We start from the raw sequence: 13,789 nt of genomic DNA, 5'->3' as shown, positions 1-13,789 counted from the left end.
AACAGAGTTGGATATAAGTTTATTCTGAATCTTACTCTGCTCAGCTTTGAGACTTTTTAAAAATGTCCCCTTCAAGATGTGGCTTTTGTATTTCCTTACTGTGTCTTGAAAACATTCACTAGAAAAAGTGCATGGTCTTATTTGCCTCAGTATGTACTTTTGAATACTAATTATGAAGGGCCCTCAATGGAGTAGGCCTTTCTTTGTTGCTGAACTGCATTACAATGAAAACTGTTTACAGGAATAATTCGGAGAAGAGCCTCTGAATCATTTTGCACCATGACACAGGTTTTTGTTTCTTTTTTTTAATCTCTTTTTGCTTTTTTGAAATTTAAAATATTTTATGTTCCCCTCAAGATCTTTTCTCTTCATTATTTGCATTCTTTTCTTTCTGCTCCCTGAGATATTAACCTGTGAGTCAATTGGCATAGGCCCAGGAGCATTATATTATATGTTTCTAGAAGTGCTTTAAATTTCTTTGTGACCATCTCTCTGTTCTAAGCTTCAAATGCATTAAATATTCATTCTCACCTCATACTGAGACATGGCTTGGCGTTTAAATTTCTTAAAATAAGAGACTTGCCCTAGTCTTATAGAGCTTTAATTTTAAGGAGCAATTTAGTTTTGAAGGTTTTCTTCCGACTAGAGAAAAAGAGTCATAGGTCAGAAAAAGTAACAGCAAAAGGCAACGATGGAGAAGGGGAGGGGAGGAACAGTGGGATGAAGGTGGTTGGTTCTGTTTGGAGGATCTGAATGAAATAATTTTAAATGTTTGAAATTGCCCAAGAGATAGTTTAAACTTTTCAGTTATCAAGAAGATAATTTTAGGAACTGAGGGTTTTTGTTGTTTGTTTTCTGAGATTTTTTCAAACCGAAAAAACACAGGCCACTGGATATTTGGGATTTTGTTTGCTTTTTATTTTATGGCTCTTATCACATGAATAATTTTGTTCATATTAAAAATAACCCTAAGTTGTCGATGCAAGTATTATTGTTTTAGTCAGCTAAGGCTTCTTTAAAAACAAAATACCACAATGGGCAATTATTTTTCTTTCTGCCTTTCAAATAAATTAAAAAAAACATTTTTAAAAATTAGAAAAATATACTAGACTGAGTGACTTAGACAACAGAAACTTGGTTTCTCATACCTGAGTGTTACACGTGCAAGATGAGGGGCCAGCGCTGTGGCATAGCAGGTAAAGCCACCAACTGCAGTGCTGTTAAAGTCCTGGCTGCTCCACTTCCAATCCAGCTCTCTGGTAGAGCAGTGGAAGCTGGTCCAAGTTCTTGGGTCCCTGGACCCATGTAGGAGACCCAGAAGAAGCTCCTGGTTTCTGGCTTTGGATGGGCCCAGCTCCAGTTGTTGTGGACATTTGGGGAGTGAAACCAGCAGTTGGAAGGCCTCTCCCCCCTGTAACTCTGCCTTTCAAATAAATAAATAAATCTTAGAAAAAAAAGTGCAAGATGAAGAAGACAGCATGATGAAGACAGCAGGTCCTCATTTCTAGGAGTGAAAATAAATTGTGCCGGCGCTGCGGCTCACTAGGCTAATCCTCCACCTTGCGGCGCTGGCACACCAGGTTCTAGTTCCGGTCTGGGTGCCGGATTCTGTCCCGGTTGCCCCTCTTCCAGGCCAGCTCTCTGCTGTGGCCAGGGAGTGCAGTGGAGGATGGCCCAGGTGCTTGGGCCCTGCACCCCATGGGAGACCAGGAGAAGCACCTGGCTCCTGCCATCGGATCAACGCAGTGCGCCAGCCATGGCGGTGGCCATTGGAGGGTGAAGCAACGGCAAAGGAAGACCTTTCTCTCTGTCTCTCTCTCTCTCACTGTCCACTCTGCCTGTCAAAAAAAAAAAAAAATAAATAGTTTGTAAACTCAACAAAGAGATACGGAAGCTCAGCCTTTACACAGGACCTACATCATGTCACAGTCAGAGCTCAGGAGAGCGCTCAGCTTACAGGTTGAAGTTTCTGAGCCATAGTAATCACTGGTGTTACAGGTGAACTCCGGAGTTACCAACTGTCCCCAAAAGACAACCAGAAGTCAACGTCCTAGGCAGTTGTCAGGGTGACTTAAGAGAAGTTAGGGGAGGATGTTTATAGGCGTGGGGTCTGACTCAGGTTGTTTCAGATGTTTATTTTTTCCCATTGGAGCTCTTGGTGGAATTGAATGAACTTTGTCATGTAATAGTTTAGAACTGATGGGGGCAGGAAAGCAAGAACTTGAGGTGAATTTTCAGGATGTGCTACTGCTGAATGAGTGTGGGTCATGTGAGCAAGTTGTTCTCCCAAGCTTTCTCCCAAGATGGATTCAATGTTTTTAAAATTTATCTTGCATTTGTCACTGACTTCATTCCTGTTATAAAAATATAAAATGAGATTGTCATACTGAAAAGTCATTACGTGAGGGCAATTCATTTCCTCACACAAATTATTCAATGCCGTGTATATTTGGCGCTATTTTAGTTCCTGCCTTTGTGAAGTTTATATTCTAGGGGAAAGGGACATAATCCCCTTAAAGTGTTGCCTTAAAATAGATACCTATATATTTATCCCATTAAAATATATACTTTACAGTACATGTACATAATCTATACAAAAGTATAATATAAACATATGATATTCAGAGAGATTAAATTTTGGTGTGTAGTAATCCCTGTCAAGTATCTGTGCTGATAATATGTTATGTAGTACCTAGAATTTGTCAAGTGGTATTTTGAGGCAGCTATTAGCTAGGCCAGAGAGGGCATGGTGAAGATTACAATAAAGTTATTAACAGAGAGAAAATATTCACACTGTTTCCTACAATCTGTGGAATTTCCTTCTTTCTTTTCCTTTTTCAGATTCAAGCAAAGTGCGATGCGATGAAATTGCGTTGGCACACAGGCAAAATGATAGTTATATTTAATAGCTGAAATCAGTGGATATCACAGGTTAATACTATGGCAAGAGCATTCTTCATCCTTTAAAAATGTCTTACTGCTATTCTTTCTTCTTTTCGAACATGTCAAAGAAAGGAGAAGATAAGTAAGGGTGAAGTTAGAGTAGACCCATTTGAAACAATAACCCGTTCTACCTCCATATCCATTTTACAAAGCTTCCATTTTTGTCATGGGTATTTTAGATTTGTGCCAACTTATCAAAAATGTCACATCTTTCAAACTTTTTTTTATTTTTAAAAATTTATTTGAAAGGCACAGTTAAACAGTGAGGGGGAAGGGGCTGGGCTGAGCAGAAGGCAGGAGCCAAGAGCTTCTTCTGGATCTACCATATGGGCACATGGTCCCAAGCACTTAGGCCGTATTTTGCTACTTTCCCAGGCACATTATCAGGGAGCTGGATCAGAAGTGGAGCAGTGGGAAGTTGAAATGGCACCCATATGGGATGCTGGCATTGCAGGTGGTGGTTTTACTCGCTACGCTACAACTCCGGCCCCACATCTTTCAAATATTTTAGCATCTTTACTGGTCATTATTTAACATGGACACTAATGTTGGTGTCTGGTAATATTTGTACCCTTGGCACAAATAAGTAAATGACACATCTACCATTACTATGATGTCATATTCTATGATGGCAGATTACATGAGTATTCTTAGTGACATTTTTTGATACTAGTATAATCCCATATTTATTTTATGTTGTCACAAATTTACCAAAGATAGGAATAATAATCCAAGATAGAAATAGCCTGAAATTGAATTTGAATTTCAGAGACTCATATTTTATGCAGACCTAGTGTTTGTTTATTTATTTATTTATTTTTTTAACCTCGAAACATTTAAGGTATAGAAACTTCATGAATTTCATTAATACAAGTTTACGAGCTTAGTGATTCTTCCCACTCTATCCTCCCTCCTACCTGTTCTCCCACCCTTCTTCCTCCTCCCTCTCCTATTCCCATTTTTATTTTTTACTAAGATTTATTTTCAATTAACTTTATATACATAAAATTAACCCTGGTGCCGGCGCTATGGCTTAGCAGATAAAGCCACCACCTGCAGTGCCAGCATCCCATATGGGCACCAGTTCAACTCCCAGATGCTCTACTTCCAGTCTAGCTCTCTGCTATGCCCTGGGAAAGCAGTAGAAGATGGCCTAAGTGCTTGGGTCCCTGCACCCACGTTGGAGTCCAGGAAGAAGCTCCTGGCTCCTGGCTTCATATCAGCACAGCTCCAGATGCTGTGGCCAGTTGAGGAGTGAACCAGCGGATGGAAGATCTCTCTCTCTTTCTCTCCCTCTCCCTCTGCGCCTCTCCTTCTCTCACTCTGTAACTCTAACTTTCAAATAAATAAGTAAATCTTTAAAAGAAATGATTAACCCTATACTAAGTAAAGAGTTCAACAAATAGTATGAAAAAAAAAAAAAAAAACAGTTCCAGACAAGGGTGTTCAAAGTCATTGCATCTCAAAGTGTCAATTTTACTTATATAGATTATCTTTTATAATTCTATTGATTGCCACAGATCAGGGATAAAAGTATTTAAAAAGTACCATTATCAAAAGAAAAATTATTAGTAAGGGGCCAGCATTGTGGCATAGCAGGATAAGCTGCTGCCTGCAACACTGGCTTTCCATATGGGTGTTGGTTCGAATCCCAGCTGTTCCACTTCCAATCCATCACCCTACAGATGGCCTAGGAAAAGCAGCTGAAGATGACCCAACTGCATGGGCCCCCTACTACCCATGTGGAAGATGTGGAAGATGCTCCTGAATCCTGGCTTTGGCCTGGCCCAGTGCTGGCTGTTGCCACCATCTGGAACATGAACCAGTGGATGAAAGATCTCTCCCTCTATGTCTCTCCCTCTCCCTGTGTAGCTCTACCTTTTGAATAAATAATAAACCTTTTTAAAATTTATGGGTAATTATTGTTTCTCTACCAATATTTAACTTAATAACTGAAAATAAATGTATTCATGTTTGTTTGAGCCTCATTTCTCAGGTTTAGCAAGCATAATTTACAGTAACTATGACATTTATAATATTGGAATCTAACTGTTCCAATCTGATAGTTGCAGATACTTGTTATTTATTGTGCAGCTGATCACTGACTACAAATCACAAAGATAAAAATCTTTAAAGAAAAAAAATCCGTTAGGGACTAGTCATTTATGAAACTTTACACAGAAAAATGATGGGAAATGCTTGAGCTCCCTATCTTAATGGAGCAAGTCTGGAGAAGCAGCTATTAGGTGTTCAGCTTCAGAATCTAGCTTACAACTTAGTTATCTACATGTCACGAAACTGGATTATCCAGGCCATCCTAGCATGGTTTCTCATAGCAAGACTCTGGAACTTCATAAATCTGAGCAAATTATTTTGCATGTCAAAGGATTTGAATATTAATCTGTCACATAGAACAGCTTTTCAAAGACTGCTACTTTCTCTGGCGGAGATCAGCAGCTTGTCAGAAATGATGTTTCAGTGAATGTCTAAGGGAAAGTTGTTGTGGTTGCCCTACATCTTTGTGGAGTGTGAGTCTCTAATTCAACCTGGGATGTAGTTATGCTCATATCTCATTTAGATCTATATATTTCCTGAATGTTGCAGTGACATAAAATGTACATAGAACTTCCATACCGTCTGAGAAGGCTAATGGAATTTGAAGAAGAGTGTTTAAAGCAGGAAATAATTTATCAGAATTTATAGGTCTTTTAGTAAACTATCAAAATTTAGTGTCCTTTCAAGTAGCTAACTGTTTGGGGAGAGGGCTCAAAGTTAATAAAGATTTGGTTTTGTTGGTGTGGTTTTATTGTTTTTCTATCTTCTGCCTGTTAATTTGCGTGGGGCTCCCATGGGAACATCAAGCTGTTAGTTACTTGTCATATTTGCTTGAATGCACAGAACATTGCAATGTACCTTGACTTATTTGATTATGTATTTCCATAGCCATTTATTTTACTCATTAAACTAGCACTAAATTTTACTCAAGATTGGTTTGTGTGGCACCTTAGCATTTGTTTATAATTGACATTTTTGGTGCTACAGGATTAAATGCTACCAATTTGCCCTCATTTTTTTGGCTTTGAGTAACTTGGCCCTATTTATTAATACATGATTGTACTTCCTGCTTTTCGGCAATTACTTCTTCACATGAAGTAGGATTGAGGAAGACAGAGAAAAGACAATTATGTATTTGGTAATTTGGAGTCTGTTCTAATTATAGCAAAGGATGAGGAAACCAAAACCATTAGCTGCAGTGTGTCTCAGCTCTTTGTGTTATTTAAATCATCCATTGAAACTGTACACCTTGCATATTTCTTTGTGATTTGTAATTCATATGTAAAATTCTGAAGAATGGGAGTTTTTTAGGTAATAATCGAATAATTTATTTCTTAAATGGGACGACATTATGTAGATTATATCATTTCTCAAAGTGAATCCATTAAGTAAGTATTGGCACTACAGAACTGAAGACTAATCTATTATGTTGCAGAGTCTGGGAGAGATTCTTGTTATATCTGATACAATTTCTTCAACAAAGATTAATAATTCATTTTATTCTTGTTCTGGTCAACAAGTTCAAGAAAGGAGTGAAGAAAAGAAAGAGGAAGAAGGAGGCAAATGGGAGGAATTGGAGGTAGAGAGAGGGAGAATAGTTAATTTGTTATATGACAATGTTGGCTAGAATGTTTGAACTGAAAGGAGATATCATGAGAAAAAATACAAAAATAGCTGTATAATACTTTGATCAGATTTAACTTGTAGTCAAAGAGTCCTTGTTTTGTGTTTATTTAATAACCACTCATGGTTTATTCTGTTCAATGTAGTGTGAAAAATAAGATTCAAAGTTTGAGAGAAAATTTACTTGAGACCTTTCCAGAAAATATTTATATATTTTTTGCTATAGTACATCCTCTTACTAGGAATTGAGTAGTTCTTTTACAACCTTTCTGACTGTTGAAATCAAATAGAAAAAAATTCCCTCAAACAGGGCAAGAAGTTCTTTTTTTTGTACAGTGTTATATTGTCAAGGTCTAGAATATAACTAGCTCATGTGTAGATTCAGTACGTAGTTTTTGAAAACAAATTGTGTTTGGGCCAGCTCCGTGGCTCACTTGGTTAATCCTCCACCTGTGGCGCTGGCATCCCATATGGGTGCCGGGTTCTAGTCCTGGTTGCTCCTTTTCCAGTCCAGCTCTCTGCTGTGGCCCTGGAGGGCAGTGGAGGATGGCCCAAGTGCTTGGGCACCTGCACCCGCATGGGAGACCAGGAGGAAGCACCTGGCTCCTGGCTTCGGATCGGCACAGTGCCAGCCATAGTGGCCATTTGGGGAGTGAACCAGCAGAAGGAAGACCTTTCTCTCTGTCTCTCTCTCACTGTCTATATCTCTAAATGTCAAATTAAAAAAAAAATCTGCCAAATTGTCTTTCAGGGTCCATTGTGCATGCCCACCAGCAATGGATGACAATTAAAAAAAAAAAAAAGAAAAGAAATTGTGTTGTTTATTCATGGAATAATTACATGAATAAATTACATAGGAAAATTACATGAAATAATTATGTAAAGTGATTAGTTATATAACATCATATTATCTATTCCATGCAGATTCAAAACTAAGACATGGCTCATTTTTGCCTTTTGTTTTGTGTCATAATCATCAGTATTGAACAAGCAAAAATCCTAACAAAATCCTCAAAGCAAAGCAAATTCTATTGTGCCGACAGGTGAAGAAAGTGATCCTAACTGCAGGCACACATGAAAGTTAGATTTATTTTTGTCTAATAAATGGCAATATGTATAATAAAATTAGATTCAACATAGTTTTTCTAGTAAATAACTATATCTCATTTTATATAAGCTTTAAAATTGGTTTTAAAAGATTAATCATTTAGGATGAACATTTATTGTGATGGTTATGATGTTGTGTAGAATAGCCATATCCCATCAGAATTTCTGAGTTCAAGTCCTGGTTCTATTCCATTTCCAGTTGCCTGGTAATGCACATCCTGGGAGGCAACAGATGATGACCCAAGTTCTTGGGTCAACTGCCACAGATATGGGAGACCTGGATTGTGTTCCAGGCTCCTGGCTTTGGCCTGGTCCAGCCATGGGTGTTGTGAGCATTTGAGAAGTGAACCAGCATTTGAAAGATCTCTGTCTCTCTGTCTCTTTCTCTGCCTTTCAAGTAAGATAAAAATGAATAATTTTTAAGTCTTTCAATGAAGAATAATAAATGTTATCTTAATTTAGTGATTTTTATGCTTTGACAGACCCGTTTACAGTGTGATTCCAAATAATGTATAAATTTTACATAATTCTCTATAAAGAATGACACTAAAATGAGCTTTGGTTAAAGCACTCTTCCTGGAGAACACTTTTTACTGTTTATGTAGAATGGCTTCCAAATTGTTTGTATTCTAATATAGCAGGTACTTTTTTCTTCTCCTTTTTTTATTTTTCTGTGTTCTGGATTCTAGGATATCAGATTATAGAAATTGTAGGGTAAGCATTTGAGTATTTAAATAATATAGGTCTTGTCATACATGTTTTCCCAGAATAGATAACAACTATGATTTCATCTTATGCTTGGAAAATTCATAAAGTCTTATTTTGAGTGGTAGGGCAGAAACATATTTGTCTGTACTTACCATAGCAAAATTGCTATAAGGATAGCTTCAGGGCTCTTTCTAAATTTGAAATGAGAAACAACCGGGAAAGTCAGCACACTTTTATCAGAGTGCTTTTTTTTCTCTAGGTGGATTAACTATAGATATGAAGTTTTCCTCCTATATTAGGAGCATTTTTTACTTTCATAGTATTGCACTGTAGATGATTGTTGAATGGTAATTTGAACTGTCAGTCCCTTGAAAGTCTCATTCATAAATTATACATATAATATATGGACAAGTCTCAGTAGTACTTATGTAAAATATTTTTTCCTCTATCATTTAGATAACAAATGTAATGAAAACCCATCTAGGGGAATCAGAATCTATTTTCACTGTTAATTATAAATGCCTTTTATGAGTGCAATTGTTTGTTTCTGTGTAACACATTTATCTACAACTTAATTACATAAAACGGTAAGCGTTCATCTCTGATTTTTGTGGGTCAAGATTTCAAGCAGGGTTTGACATGGAGAATTTGCTTCTGCTTTCCAGTGTTTAAAACCTTAGTTAGAAGACAAATCCAATTCACTGACACATTTGGTGCTTGTAGGTGATGGTAAACTGAAGGCTCTACTTCCTCACAGTGTGGCAGCTGGTCTTAGCAGCAGGTGTCCCAAAAGTGCTAGAAATCAGACTTGGTGCTTTTTATAATTTAGTTTCAAAAGCCAGACCATGTCACTTCTACCATCATATTTTAGTCAAGGCTGTCACAAAGGTCCTCTTGTTTCAAAAGGAGGGAACAGAGAGCTGCATTCATCAAGAGAAGTGTCAGAAATATGCAAATGAAATAAACATTGAAGTGGCCAACATATATTTCCAAATCCACACATAGATTTTTTATATAAAGTTTTTTATATAAAGTCCATAAAGTTCCTGAAGGTCCTTCATATACATAGGTTTCCAATTTTTTTGCTCTAGAATAAACTTATCTTTAAATTCCATTTTCCATGAACTTTTTGAAGTTCCCTGGCACTGCCTGCCACCATAAATATTAATTGTCCTGCTGACGCTAAAGTGCAAAATTTGAACAAATTATATACCATTCCCTTGAGTTACTCAGAAGTGGTAGACCATAAGTGATGATGTTCTAATATTATGTGTGGGATCTGAGCCAGCAATGAGGGACTTTGAAGACCTCCAGTGCTGTTAATGCTGTCTGTAGAAGTTTGGAAAACCCCAGCAGAGAGTCTTACACTCTAAATGGTGGCTGTGTAGATGAAATACTGATAAAGTTTTAAGTATTTATCATAAAACAATCATTATTTATGATTGTTTTTTCTGATTGCCTCTGTATTAATGGTGTGTATAAAATGTATTTGTTTATTTGAGTATGTAATGTATATGATAGGGTGTCAGAAAGTTCGTTGAATATACTCATTGTCTTTTTATGTCAAACATTGGAAAATGTAGACTTTTAATAACTGCTTTTTATCAGAGATTAACTGATGCAGTTACAAAGTAGTTAGGAATTTCTGAAAGAGTTTTATATTGTTAAAAAAAATAAACACAGGGGCAGGCGCGTGGCTCACTTGGCTAATCCTCTGCCCTGCGGTGCTGGCACCCCAGGTTCTAGTCCCAGTTGGGGTGCCAGGTACTAGTCCCGTTTGCTCCTCTTCCAGGCCAGCCTTCTGCTGTGTTCCTGGAGGGCAGTGGAGGATGGCCCAAGTGCTTGGGCTCCTGCACCCGCATGGGAGACCAGGAGGAAGTACCCGGCTCCTGGCTTCGGATCGGCACAGCGCAGGCCATAGCGGCCATTAGGGGAGTGAACCAGCGGAAGAAGACCTTTCTCTCTGCCTCTCTCTCACTGTCTATAACTCTCTCTCTCTCTCTCACTGTCTAACTCTGCCTGGCAAACAAACAAACAAACAAAAAACACTGATTCTTACTTACATAATATCATAATATCTAATACTTCACTGGGACACTACTGTTCAAAAGGCCCTGGCCAGGTAACTACCAAACCCAACCCTGAGCATTGGCTGTTTCCGGCCCACTGTCAAGGAAGCTGGGTGCAGAAGGCAAAACCTTTCTACGGAAGGGCAGCGGCAGGCTGAGCAGCAGCCACGGGTGATGTTCAGAGCCAGCTGTACTCTAACCAAGGGGCCTTAGTGTTGTTTTTTTTTCTAGGATATTCTGCTTGTCCAACTAGTCAACACAATAGAGCTTCAAAGGGAGAACCAATTAATTCACATGATGAAGCAGTTACTGCATTCTTTGGACTATTTGTCATAATCACAGCTTTTTCATTTATTATGTTTATAGGTATTCACTGCTTGATTGAAGTTAGGCTTTTTAAGTGATTAAAGGCAATTTTATTGCACCAGCATGTACTTATTTATTCTAAAAGAATAAAATGTGTAGAGATAAACAGCTTTCATTTTTGTTTGCAACTTGTAAAATTGAGTTATTTTGTTGATATAAAATACCAATAACTAATTGAGGTCCATGACACCTTCTGAAAACGCTACATACCTATTTCTTAATGTGTCAAAGTGGTAGCCCATCCCAGATTTGACCAGAGCAAAAGAAGCAAACTGTGGACTGCTCTTGATTATGTTGCCTTCCCTGGCAATGGACTGATGGTGCTGCGAAGTGCCACTGGAGCAAGGCAGCTCACAGGGATGAAAGAAATTTTCTGCTTAAAGAGACAGAAATGCCTAAGCAGTGGTCTGGCACAGGTGATTTCTACTTCCACACTCTCAGCTTGTACATGATTCCCTAACCTTAATTTCTTTCTTCTTAAGGGGATGATTTGGATTGACTTGTTGAGAATGGTGTCCATTACCTCGTGAGTCATTGGAGATTAGGATTTCCATAGTTATGTGTTAACTTGTTATAGGTCAACAGAAGTTACAGGTGAAGAGGGTCATGGAGATGTCAGCCACGATCCTTCTATGTGAAGATCACACTGGCTTCATTGTACACTTTGAAGCCTTTCTTGATGGCATTGACATAGGCATCTGTGGGCCAATCTCCAAGTTATACTTCATGACTGTGCCCATAATTTGCCTGGCATAATGCTCCATTGTGTAGGCTCAGAGAGCATGCACAATGTCGTTCTCAAATGCACCCAATATCCTGCCCTGGAGCTCTGCTGTGGGAATGATAGGAATCGATCCACCATGCTTCCTCAATTTTCTCTCTAAACTCTCATGAACAGACATGAGGAAGTGGTAATTGGAATCCATCTCATATTTGAGGGTCAAACAAGATAGTTGACATGATTTAGATTCTTCATCCACACAGTGAGACAGTGTCACTCCTCCAGCATTTAACTAGTGATCTGGAACAACTGTAATGTTCCTCTCCAGGAATATCTTGTCATCTTTGGGCACTGTTGGTCCATTGGCACCTTCAGCAATGATATTGGCTTTGACCCTGAATGTGTTAGATTTGGTCAACTGTTTATTGCTAACAGCAGAGATCAGTATGTCATTGTCAGCCTCCAAGATACTTCCTTCATAGACCTTTGCCTTGGGGAAGCCCAGAATTGATCCATGTTGCAATTTGAAGTCTTCCAATTCCTTTGGGTCAATACCTCTGGATTCCATTTTTTCTACCAAATTTTTGTATCCTCTTGTATCCTGTATTACATGAGATATATAATTTTATACAGCGTATGTACATATATGTATGTACATACACACTTATAATCAATTTTTAGCTATACTGAAGGTTAGATCATGTTTGGGAGAAGGCAAGCATAATGTCAAAGTTTTCAGTCATTATTATATTGAAACATGAACCGAATGGACATCTTTCAGAAATATTTGGAATGGGAGTAGACATTAGTAGGAGCAGTATAGATTCAGTCATTTGTTGGGAGTTTGGAAGATTTTTTTTTAAGATTTACTTATTTGAAAGGCAGAGTTAGAGAGAGAGAGAGAGAGAGAGAGAGAGAGAGAGAGATTGAGAAATCCTTCAATACACTGGTTTACTCCCGAAATGGTCACAATAGCCAAGGCTGGGCTAGGGCAGGCCAAAGCCAGGAGCCAGGAGTCAGGAGCCAGGAACCATATGGATGGCAGGGGTCCAAACACTTGGAGAATCTTCTGCTGTATTTCCTAGGACATTAGCAGGGAGCTGGTTCAGAAGTGGAGAATTCAAGCCATGAACCTGCCCCCGTGTGGGATTCCGGTGTCGCAAGTGGTGGCTTTCCCCAATGCACCACAATGCTAAAGCCAAGGTTTCTTACAGTTTTTAACAGCTACCTTTTTGCAGTTTTATGCCCTTCTCTGAGTATAATTTTTTAAGATAAGCTTTCCTGAAACATTCTCTGAAACATAAGCTCAAGGGAATAAACTGATTCTGATTTTCTGCCCCTTATATGCTTGCCATGCCTTGCCTTAATCATACACTCTTGGTTAAAATATTAGCAAAAGTAATTATTTAATTCATTTCCTATAATGGCCATTGTGTTAATTTTCTGGAGCTGTTATTACATTAATCAAATACCACAAGCTGGATGGGTTATATAACAGAAGTCTTATTTCCTCTGAGTCTGGAGCTAAAAGTTCAAGTTCAAAGTGCTGGGGGTTGGTTTTTCCAGAGGCCTATCTTGGTTTGTAGATGACTTTTCTATTTATCTCAGATGGTCTTCCATCTGTATCCCTGTCTGCATTTCTTCTTACAACACCAGTATGTTGTATTGGGACCTACCCTAAAGACCTTATTTTGTTTTTTAATTTTATTTTATAAAACTTTTTATTTATTTGAGAGGCAGAAAGAGAGAAATTCTATATCCACTGGCTCATTCCCCCAAATGCCCACAACAGGCAGGTCTGGGCCAGGTCAAAGCCAGGAATCTGTAACTCAATCTAGGTTTCCCGTGTGGTTGGCAGGGACAGAAGTATTTGAGCCATCTCCTGCTGCTCCCCAGGGTATGCTTTAGCAGGAAGGTAGAATTGGAAGTGGAACTGGGACTCATATCCAGGAATGTGGGCATCCTAATAGGGCCTTATTCACGGGAAAAAAAATGCCCTCACTAATGGCATCATTTTAATTTAATGGATGCAACTGAAAACCATTATAGTTAGTGAAATAAGCCAGTCCCCAAAAGACAGATATGTTTCCCCTGATCTGTGGTAACTAATAGAGTACCTAAAATGTAATGTATAGGAGTGAAATGGACATTTTGAGATTTGATGGTTGTTTATAGCCCTTGCATTTTCTGTTGAGGC

At 38.4% G+C, this 13,789-nt stretch overlaps 1 protein-coding gene and 1 pseudogene across 6 annotated transcripts in view; one reads left to right on the top strand and one right to left on the bottom strand.

Moving 5' to 3' along the window:
- CCSER1 (coiled-coil serine rich protein 1) overlaps positions 1-13,789 on the top strand; it is a 1,433,531-nt gene that overhangs the window by 316,586 nt on the left and 1,103,156 nt on the right. The window lies entirely within an intron of this gene.
- On the bottom strand, positions 11,502-12,160 carry LOC108178033 (glutamate dehydrogenase 1, mitochondrial-like; annotated as a pseudogene).

Source organism: Oryctolagus cuniculus, chromosome 8 (assembly GCF_051225735.1).
Source record: "Oryctolagus cuniculus isolate XC-2025 breed Fujian yellow rabbit chromosome 8, ASM5122573v1, whole genome shotgun sequence".
Lineage (NCBI taxonomy): Eukaryota > Metazoa > Chordata > Mammalia > Lagomorpha > Leporidae > Oryctolagus > Oryctolagus cuniculus.
The sequence above is the reverse complement of the archived record's forward strand: the minus strand, read 5'-3'. Positions and strand labels throughout refer to the sequence as shown.